Source organism: Anastrepha ludens, chromosome 4 (genome assembly GCF_028408465.1).
Source record: "Anastrepha ludens isolate Willacy chromosome 4, idAnaLude1.1, whole genome shotgun sequence".
NCBI classification, from domain to species: domain Eukaryota; kingdom Metazoa; phylum Arthropoda; class Insecta; order Diptera; family Tephritidae; genus Anastrepha; species Anastrepha ludens.
The window spans coordinates 89,838,881-89,847,886 of record NC_071500.1 but is presented as its reverse complement, the minus strand read 5'-3'; positions in this window follow the sequence as shown (position 1 = coordinate 89,847,886).

The window sequence follows — 9,006 nt, the reverse complement described above, 5'->3', positions numbered from 1 at the left end:
CACGACCTCGTCAACAATTGGACCCTTCATCACGACAATGCGCCGGCGCACACCGATTTCCTCTGCAGCTCTGCATTGGCCAAGATGGAGGTTCCGGTGCTTCTCCACCCTCCCTACAGCCCAGACCTGTCCCCTCTGGACATCTTCTTGCTCCCGCGCCAGAAAAGAAAGCTGAAGGGGAGGCGTTTCGACTCCATCGAGGCGATCCAAAAAACTGTGACAGCCGAATTGAACGCGATTCCGGCGGATGAGTTTAAAAAATGTTTTCTGCAGTGGAAGGACCGCAACCAGGGGTGTAGTGACGCTCAATATTTTGAAAAATATTAGTTGTATAAGCCAAAAGGTTTAATAAAACTGCTTAAAAAAATAAGGCCCATTCAATCAAACCCTGTATATATTCGTATCACCAGTAGTTGCTTTTTTTATCAAACGATAGCTGGTAGCACTTTTTCGAACATCCAATATTGACGGGTTATATTGAAGTGAGAATAAGAAATCAAAAATAAAATATTTCACAGCGTTCCTTCAGAGGTAATCCGCGTATATGTCGCTTATATCCTTTACGAGATGTTTGGCCTAGCTTCTTCCCCAATTTATGGTGTGCGTCAGAGCTACATATATCGAGTTCTAAGAATTAAGAGAAAGTTCTCTCATAGCAGGAATGCATGGCCAATATTAGAAAACTATTTTTCTATCATTTGGTGTTTCACTTCTCAATGACACCTGAATGTTATTCACCTCAGTTATGGTTCATCTCTTGTGGAACAGTCTGGTGGAAGAAATTAAAAAATACACAGTTACTATGCGTCCCAACCACAGCCACTCAATTCCATTTCAAATTTAGAGCATTTGAAGCAACAACATTTCATGCGTGCCTCATGACCATTGAAACATTCCTCCCGTCTCTCTGGACCTCTCAACTATACCTGCTAGCAGATTCGGTGCGGATGTAAAGTAATCCTCTAAGCGCCTTATTTGTATATTTTTAATGTCAGCGGTTTCCTTTAGCCTTTACCTCTATCCTCTACTCCAGCGCATTCACCCTGCTCGCGTTGGCGCTTTCCCACATTTAAACTGGACATTTCAATGCTAATTAGCTCAGCCTAAAGGCGCCACTGTAGACGCCAACGCCAACGCCACCGCCTTCACGTGCAACCAATTCTCAAAGCAAGCAACAAAAAAACTCCAAACAACTTCAGCATTAAAAAGCACATCTGCTGTATTCACTTGTTGAAACATTCTACTTGCTTGACTTTACCTAGAGCAGTACCTGGTTGTACATACATAGTTCATGATTCTCTAGCGTCTGGGGCGGGTGATTGCTTGTTTTTGCCCATAAATGTCGCAGCGGAAACGTGCCACAGCGCCTGGCGCATAGAACACTTTTTATTGCCTTGGCTGACGATCGTTTATTGTTGTTGGTGGTGGTTTACTCGATTTTTGGACCTTTTTAGATTTCCTCAATTTTTGTTTCAGAATTCACTGTTGTTTTAAATTTTTTTTTTTGGTGATTTTTTTTGTTAACGTTTTTCAATTGCACTTTTATGGCATTGGAGCGCCGGCGTTGAGTATTGTCTTTAACAATTAAAACGTGATCAATGTGAATAATTTGTTGCAAGCAATTTGTTTGGCACGCACATTCAAATTTTCGTATGTGAAGAAGATGTGGACAAAGAGTCCAACACTAAATAAGTAAAATGTGCACTACACAGTTGGTGGTACAAACTATACAGGAGGGTGATGTAGTGGCTTGAAAATTCGAGGCGGACAAATGGCTGTATGTATAGCCAATGTATGTAAGCGACAGACACTCCAGTTTAAGGATTTAAGCATTTTTTCGAGAATTTCTGTATCTTTTAAGTCACGAAAATTCTGGATTATCGGTTCCAGGATTTTCATGATTTGTAATTTCTTACAGAAGAACAAAACTAACACTCTAAAAGGCTCTCATCATGGGCGTCCTAAATCATAGCATAGAAGATTGGACGCTGACAATATCCAATAAGGCGTCTTTTGGAGTGTTTGGCAGAAAAATGTTGCGGAAGATTTTTGGAACTTTACACGTTGGTGATGGCGAGTATCGTAGGTGATGTAACAATGAGCTGTTCCTTCTCTGCCTTGGAAATATCAGGTGGCAAATGACTTGGCTCCACTTGGCGTGTCCAACTGGCGTTAGTTAGCACGAGAAAGAAACTACTGGCGCGCTTTGTTAAACTCGGTCAGAATCACGCCAATTAACAAGAAAAACAAAGAGTTTCTTACGAAGCATATGAAGGGAAACAAAACATACCTTTCTATAGCAAAAAAGCAACTCACCGCTTATTTCGCTTAAATTGTCCAAATTTAAAAAAAAATCATATTCCTTTTTTTCAACTATCCAAGGAGTAGATTTATTTATTATTTATTGGGTATGGGAATAATTTTCCGTTCTCGAAAATTAACTGTGGCTGCTGATATTATTTTTGTGTTCGCTGTAGTAATATACTGGTATTGTGAAGGTATATGTGAGGTCTCGATCGCAGTAGTTGACATTCGTTTGAAGCGTAAAGATCATTTCTGATCTGACGTCGAAAATGTCTACGTTCATCCCGAAAAAACAGCATTTGCGGGAAGTCCTGCTTCATTATTACCTTTCAAAGGAAAGTTCAGCTGAAACTTTTCGTATATTGATAAATATTTACGGGACTCACGCTCCATAAGGTCCAACACGTAAAAAGTTATTGCGACGCTTCCAAAGTGGCAATTTCGACGTGAGTGATAAAGATCGCGAAGAAGAACAGAAAACATTCAAAGATACTCAACTGCAACAATTATTGGATGAAGAAGCATGTCGATGATATATCTTAAGTGTTGGATGTTGACAGATCAACCGTCGGTAAAGCAAGTAACTGGGTGCCACATCATTAAAGCAAGTAACTGGGTGCCACATCATGAAGAGAGATATCCAGAAGCGCTTGGTGACGTATGAGAGGCTTCTTGAATGGCAGAAACGAAAAGGTTTTCTGCATCGCATTATTACTGGCGATAAAAAATGGATCTATTGTGATAACCCAAAGCGTCGAAAATGTTGAAACCTGCCAAGTAAACCAGGTACATCCACAGCGAAAAAAAATGCATGCTTCAAAGGTTATCTGGTCCATCTGGTGGGATGAGAAGATCACAAGGGTGTCATCTATTATGAACTAATTAAATCATCTAAAACCATTACTGGCGATCATTACCGACTACAGTTAATGAGTTCTGATCGAGCTCTTAAAGAAAAGTGGCCGGAATGGGACGGCAGACATGATAAACTGATTTTTCTACACAACAACGCCAGACCACATGTTGCTAAATCGGTACAGAAAAATTTAGAGGGACGGAATTGGAAAATCTTGCCCCACCTGCTGTTTTCACCATACATAGCACCTTCGAACTACTATCTGTTCCTTCCAATACAGTCAGCCCTTATTGAAGAGCGGTTAACTTTTACAAGAGCATCGCAAACTGGCTCATTGAATGACCCAAGTCAAAAGGACTCGAATTGTTAGTCAGAGAGATCCGTATTCTACCTGAAAGATGCCAATGCCACATACTTCACATAATATCATGTATTATTTAATTGCTTAAATAGTTCGTAACTTTGCCTAATAAAAGACGGAAATGTATTCCCATACCCAATACTTTTTTAATTTCTCTCGTCGCTCTTTCTAGGACATTCCTTAACGTATTGTACTTTATCAGATATGTACACGCTTAAGTATTATTTAATGTCCTTAAATTTAACTATAGTTTGCATAAATGCAATATTTGTCACTTGTTATAAAAAGTATATTTAAACCCATTTATGCATTATTTATAACATAGTAGGAGAGCTTCTCAAACAAGTTTGATGTAATGTTTTTTCGAGTTAAGTTATTTTACGACAAAGGGATATCTCATCCTGGAACTAGTCCTAAAATTTCGGACTAGAAGTAGGGATGTAATTTTTTTCGATTTTTACGATCCTGAGATTCCTGGAATCTTATTTTTACAATCCCGAAATTTCGGGACTATTTTCGAGATTATAAAAATGAGACTCCAGGCATCCCAGGATTATAAAAAAAAAATTATATCTCTATCCCAGGCCTTCAACATTCGTCAAGAAATCGACAATCTAACGCTGGATATCTCCAGCAACGTAAAGCAAAATGACATAAAAAAGCCGAAATTGATTTAAATTCTGAAGTTAGGTGGCTGCAGTTGTCATTTTTGAAACATGAAAAGAGTTATTTAATTTTATAATTTTTTTAATGTATTTTTCAACACCATTTTTGAAATTATAGCAAAGGAGAATCAAATTATAATTTTTGCATCAAGTTAAAGGAAGCAAAGGAGACTACAAAATACCAGATTTGACGTTTTGGGAATATTTCATATTTCCTATATCTGAAACTGTGCATATATACGTACTTATGACTATATATTATACCTATGTATGTATGCAGAATACTTTGTTTGCATGCCACTTATATATGTGCGTGTTTGTATGTACGTAATTAAGTTTTGCGATATGCCAGTATAATCATATCGAATGCGATCTCGTTCTCAGGCGTATCATTAAATTGCAATGCTCCAGCAATTTTCAACAACAACACCAGCAAAAATCACAATGACAAGCTTTAATTTCAATGAACTAACAATAATAAGATTTTCATTTTCCGTAAGCAGACACAATTCTTAGCTTCATCGCACATAACCTTAGAAATTTGTTGTTGAAAATTACAAAGCAAAAAAAAAACGAAAAAAGCTTTTGTTGAATGAATGACAAAATTAAATATATGTATGTGTGTATGCAAGCTTTATTTATGTACAGGCTTATGTGGTAAGTAAACGTGAAGCGCAGCATTTAATTGTTTGCAAACGAATACTCAATTGTACTCATGCTTGTGTAGCTAAAAATGTATGTTTCGCTTGTATGTCTGTATAAATGCCATTAACTTTGCACTTACTTCAATTTTATTTTTATTTATTTGTTTTTCCAATTTGCAGCGTCTCAAACAATTACTGAAGCGTACCGCCGCTCCACTGCTGCCGGCAGCTAAGTATTTAGCCGTTCGGTCTTTGGCGTTACACTGTGAACTTCCACTGTCGCTTTTGACCTTGAATTTTCATGTGCGGGGGAGCAAATAATCATTTTCATTCAACCAACTTTATATTGGTGTGCTAGTGAGTTGCCAGCGGATAGCGAAAATACAGCTAACAATGCTTGTTGCAAAAAAAAAAAAATATTAGATAGAAACTGAAACTGAAACTGAAACAGAAACAGAAAAAACGACCAAAACAAAAATACAAACTGGAAAAAAATTAATAATAATAGTAACACAACAATTTGAACTAACAACAATTGCATTTTCTGTGTCACAGCAATTCGCAGACAATTTACAGTGACAACAACAAATAAATAAATGAATTACCACGAGTATGGCGAAAAAAAATTATAACTTAATGAGACTGTGGCTAACTGCAAGTACTGCACTTTGGTAGAAAACCCAGAATTTATGACAGCCAATTTTTATAATATATAATTTTCTTGGACTTCACATTCGGCAGTGATGGTCTGTCTGAGAATTAGAAAATATTTTACATCGAAATAATCCTATGCTCGTATAGCCTATTGAAATTGAAAGAAGTACAGTATATCTCCATTTCTTAGAACCTAGAATCCATGACAGAATAGGTTTTTCCATAAGAGATTTTTGATGAAGCTCACTATATTATCCTCCCGAATACAAGAGTAATCTGAAGCTGTTCACCCTTCTGACTTTGCCGAGCTGTAGAAAAATAATGTTTATAGTTAAGCTGCCGTCGATTTATGGCTCATTTCTTCTAACCTAAGTTAATCTTAGAGATTCTTTCCGAGTATCAAAAAATTCTAGCGGTGTGAAAAAAAATTTGAACATACTTAGCTTCCTCAATCCTTATCCAAGATTTTAACTCTCATTTTAGCACCTTTTAGGTGTTGCACCCGCTTACGATAACATCCTTTCCTAGTAATTTATTGATGATGATTTATCTCTACATATATATTAGTTTCATTCAGCTGATGAATTTTTCTGTTGCTGATCAGATGCAAATTTCCGCGCCTAGGAAACTCCTCCCTTTCATTAGCACCAATCGAAATATGCGTCCCGTTTTTATTAGACGGGAGGAGACCAATTTTTAAGCCTACAAACCCTTTATTACTATTAAAAGCTTCAAGGGCTGTAAATTAGTATCTGAGTATGGATGATTTGTAAAGAAGTCACTATTGGCTGTTTACTGGGAGTCTCGGGGCACTGAATTTATTCAGTTAAAGTTGGCAACGATTGTTGATAATTTGACACTATCGAAAACCTTTAAATACGAATGGTGCAACGAGTTTAAAGCGGCCGGTTAATGATTTGCCTGTTCGGATCGCCAATCCATGCCTATGACTGACGATATCGAAAGAGTTAAGAAATTGTGACCGAAGTCCGCAGTGTGAGCAGCATGATCTGGTTTCGTTCAGAGCAGAGTGCTATGCATGACAAATGGCAGGAGTCGAAGTGAGGCTTCTGGCGAGAGTATTGAATTTTTGACAGGGAAAGTAAAATAGCAAAAAAATATCGAAGGTATTAGTACCGCAGGTGAGGTGTGATGAGGTAGGATGAAAAAAGGTAAAAACCTCCGAAGAAAAGTAAATAAATTCCTCTGCTTTACTTTACACAATACGTTCCAAATAATATTGAAAAATGTAAATAATTGTTGGCAGTTGAGCGGTTCCATGTCTAGTAATCCAAGGTTTGTGGACAAATATAGAAAACGGAAGATGGTGAGATAAGAAGTTAACTCAAAAATAAAAAAAAAAAAGAATAATTTCAAGATTTATTAAGTGTTGTTATATCCTCGGTTTTTTTTTCTATGTTTATGCATTTTTATAATTTTTTACGATAAAATATACTACTTACAAATTTTGTTTAAAAAAAGTTTTGTAAATTTTTTAAACATACCTTCTGCTCAAATATGAACGAGACGTTATCAATAAAACGGTCCGCGGATGACATACGGCAAAAATAATTTTTTTGTTTTTTGGTAGGACTGTTATAAGCTTACATGGCAAATTTCAGCGTGATATGTCATTCTGTGCTACTGTAAACAAGTCAAGCTCGAGTGTGTTCTTCGAATTCTCTTTTATGACTTCAATTGTCTCAAAATGTTTTCCACGGAGCGGCAACTTGAGCTTGGGAAACAGGAAAAAGTCACATGGAGCCATATCAGGCGAATACGGTGCTTGCGGAACGATATTAACATTATTTTTGTTGAAATAATCGCGAACAAGACGTGATGTGTGAGCTGGTGCATTATCGTGATGCAAGAACCATGACTTGTTGTCCCACAATTCCTTCCTTTTAAGACGAATGTTCTCGCGCAAACGCTTTAAAACATCTAAATAATATTCAGCGTTAACCGATCGGCCTTGTGGAAGGAACTCCGAGTGCACCACACCTTCGTAATCGAAAAAAACAGTCAGCATAACCTTAATTTTTGAGCGACTTTGGCGTGGTTTTTTGGGTTTCGGCTCCTCCGGGGAGCCACTTTTGTACCACTGGAAAACACATGCACGCGATAGAGCAGAGTCCCCATAGGTTGTCTGCAACATTTTTAAGGCGTCTGAAGCCGAAATTTTGTTGGAATAACAAAATTTCAAACAAATTCTTTGTTCAACTTGAATATCCATCGTTAAATAAAATTTAGTTGGTACATTTTTTATTTTCGAAAAAAAAATTTGTTTACGGAAAATTCGTGTTTAAAATTTTTTGGAATTTATTTTTTTGTGTGGAGAAATAAATTTGAGCAAAGAGAAAATATTTTATCAAAATCAAAATTTTTCCAAAAAACAAATTTTTATGGTATAAAATGTTTTTGTTTGTTTTCAGAAACTTTGTTTTGTGTCAGAAATAATTTTATATGAAAAATAACTTTTTTTGGAAATTTTGTATTGGAGAATTTTTTTTTTCAAATAATATTTTCTCTTTGTTAAAAATTAAAAAAAATGTTTTTTTTGTGTGGAAAGAAAATTTTATTTTTGGCAAAAATTTTTAGAAACTTGTTTTTGTCGGGAAAAATAATTTTAGCTTTTATATACATTTTTTTTATCTAAATCCATTTTTTGTTCGAAAAATATGTATGGTTATTAAATTTTTTTTAGTTTCTCAAAAAATTGGGAAAAGAAAGAAAGAAAGAAAAAAATCTTATAATTTTAAGATTTATCAATATTTTTATATCCTCTGTTCTTTTTACTTTATTTAGGCTTTTTGAAAAATAATTTTATGATAAAATATACTGCTTAAAAAACTTTTTTCGTAAGAAAACTTTTTTGTTAAAAAGTTTTGTAATTTTGTTTTCTTGTAAACATATTTTTTCGGAAAAGAAAATTTAGTTGGTAATTTTTTTTATTTTGGAAAAATATTTTTTTTTTTATTTTGGAAAAAAATTTGTTTTTGGAAAATTCGTGTTCAAATTTTTTGGATTGTTTTGTGTGGAATTTTGGTTTGCAAGAATTTTTAGAAAAAATTTTATGCATTGTTCAAAATATTGGGGAAACAATTTTTTTGTTACTTTGAAAAAAAAAAACCGCCTCAGATTCTTTTCATATTTTTTTCAGTAACAGCTGAGACAATGCTCGCCTCATAAAGAATGTAGATTCATTGTAATAGGAGTAATTCAAAAGAAGAAACAATGAAAATGGGTACCTGCTTTATTAGGTATTAGCTCTGCGCAAGTTTTTAAAATACACATCGAACTGATTTCCGCACCTAAATGATTTTGCGAAAGCCTTGACTGCGGAAAAGGTTTTGAGATGATTCCTTTCCAACATCTATAAAATAGGCTTGTGATTGCGGTGATACTTTGATTGTTGATTCCGACACAGTGTCGCGTAAAGAACGCTCACTATTGATGATAGCGAAGGTTTGATTAGACTCGGTTGGTCTGACCATCTTTCTCTATAAATATTTGCTGCTAAAA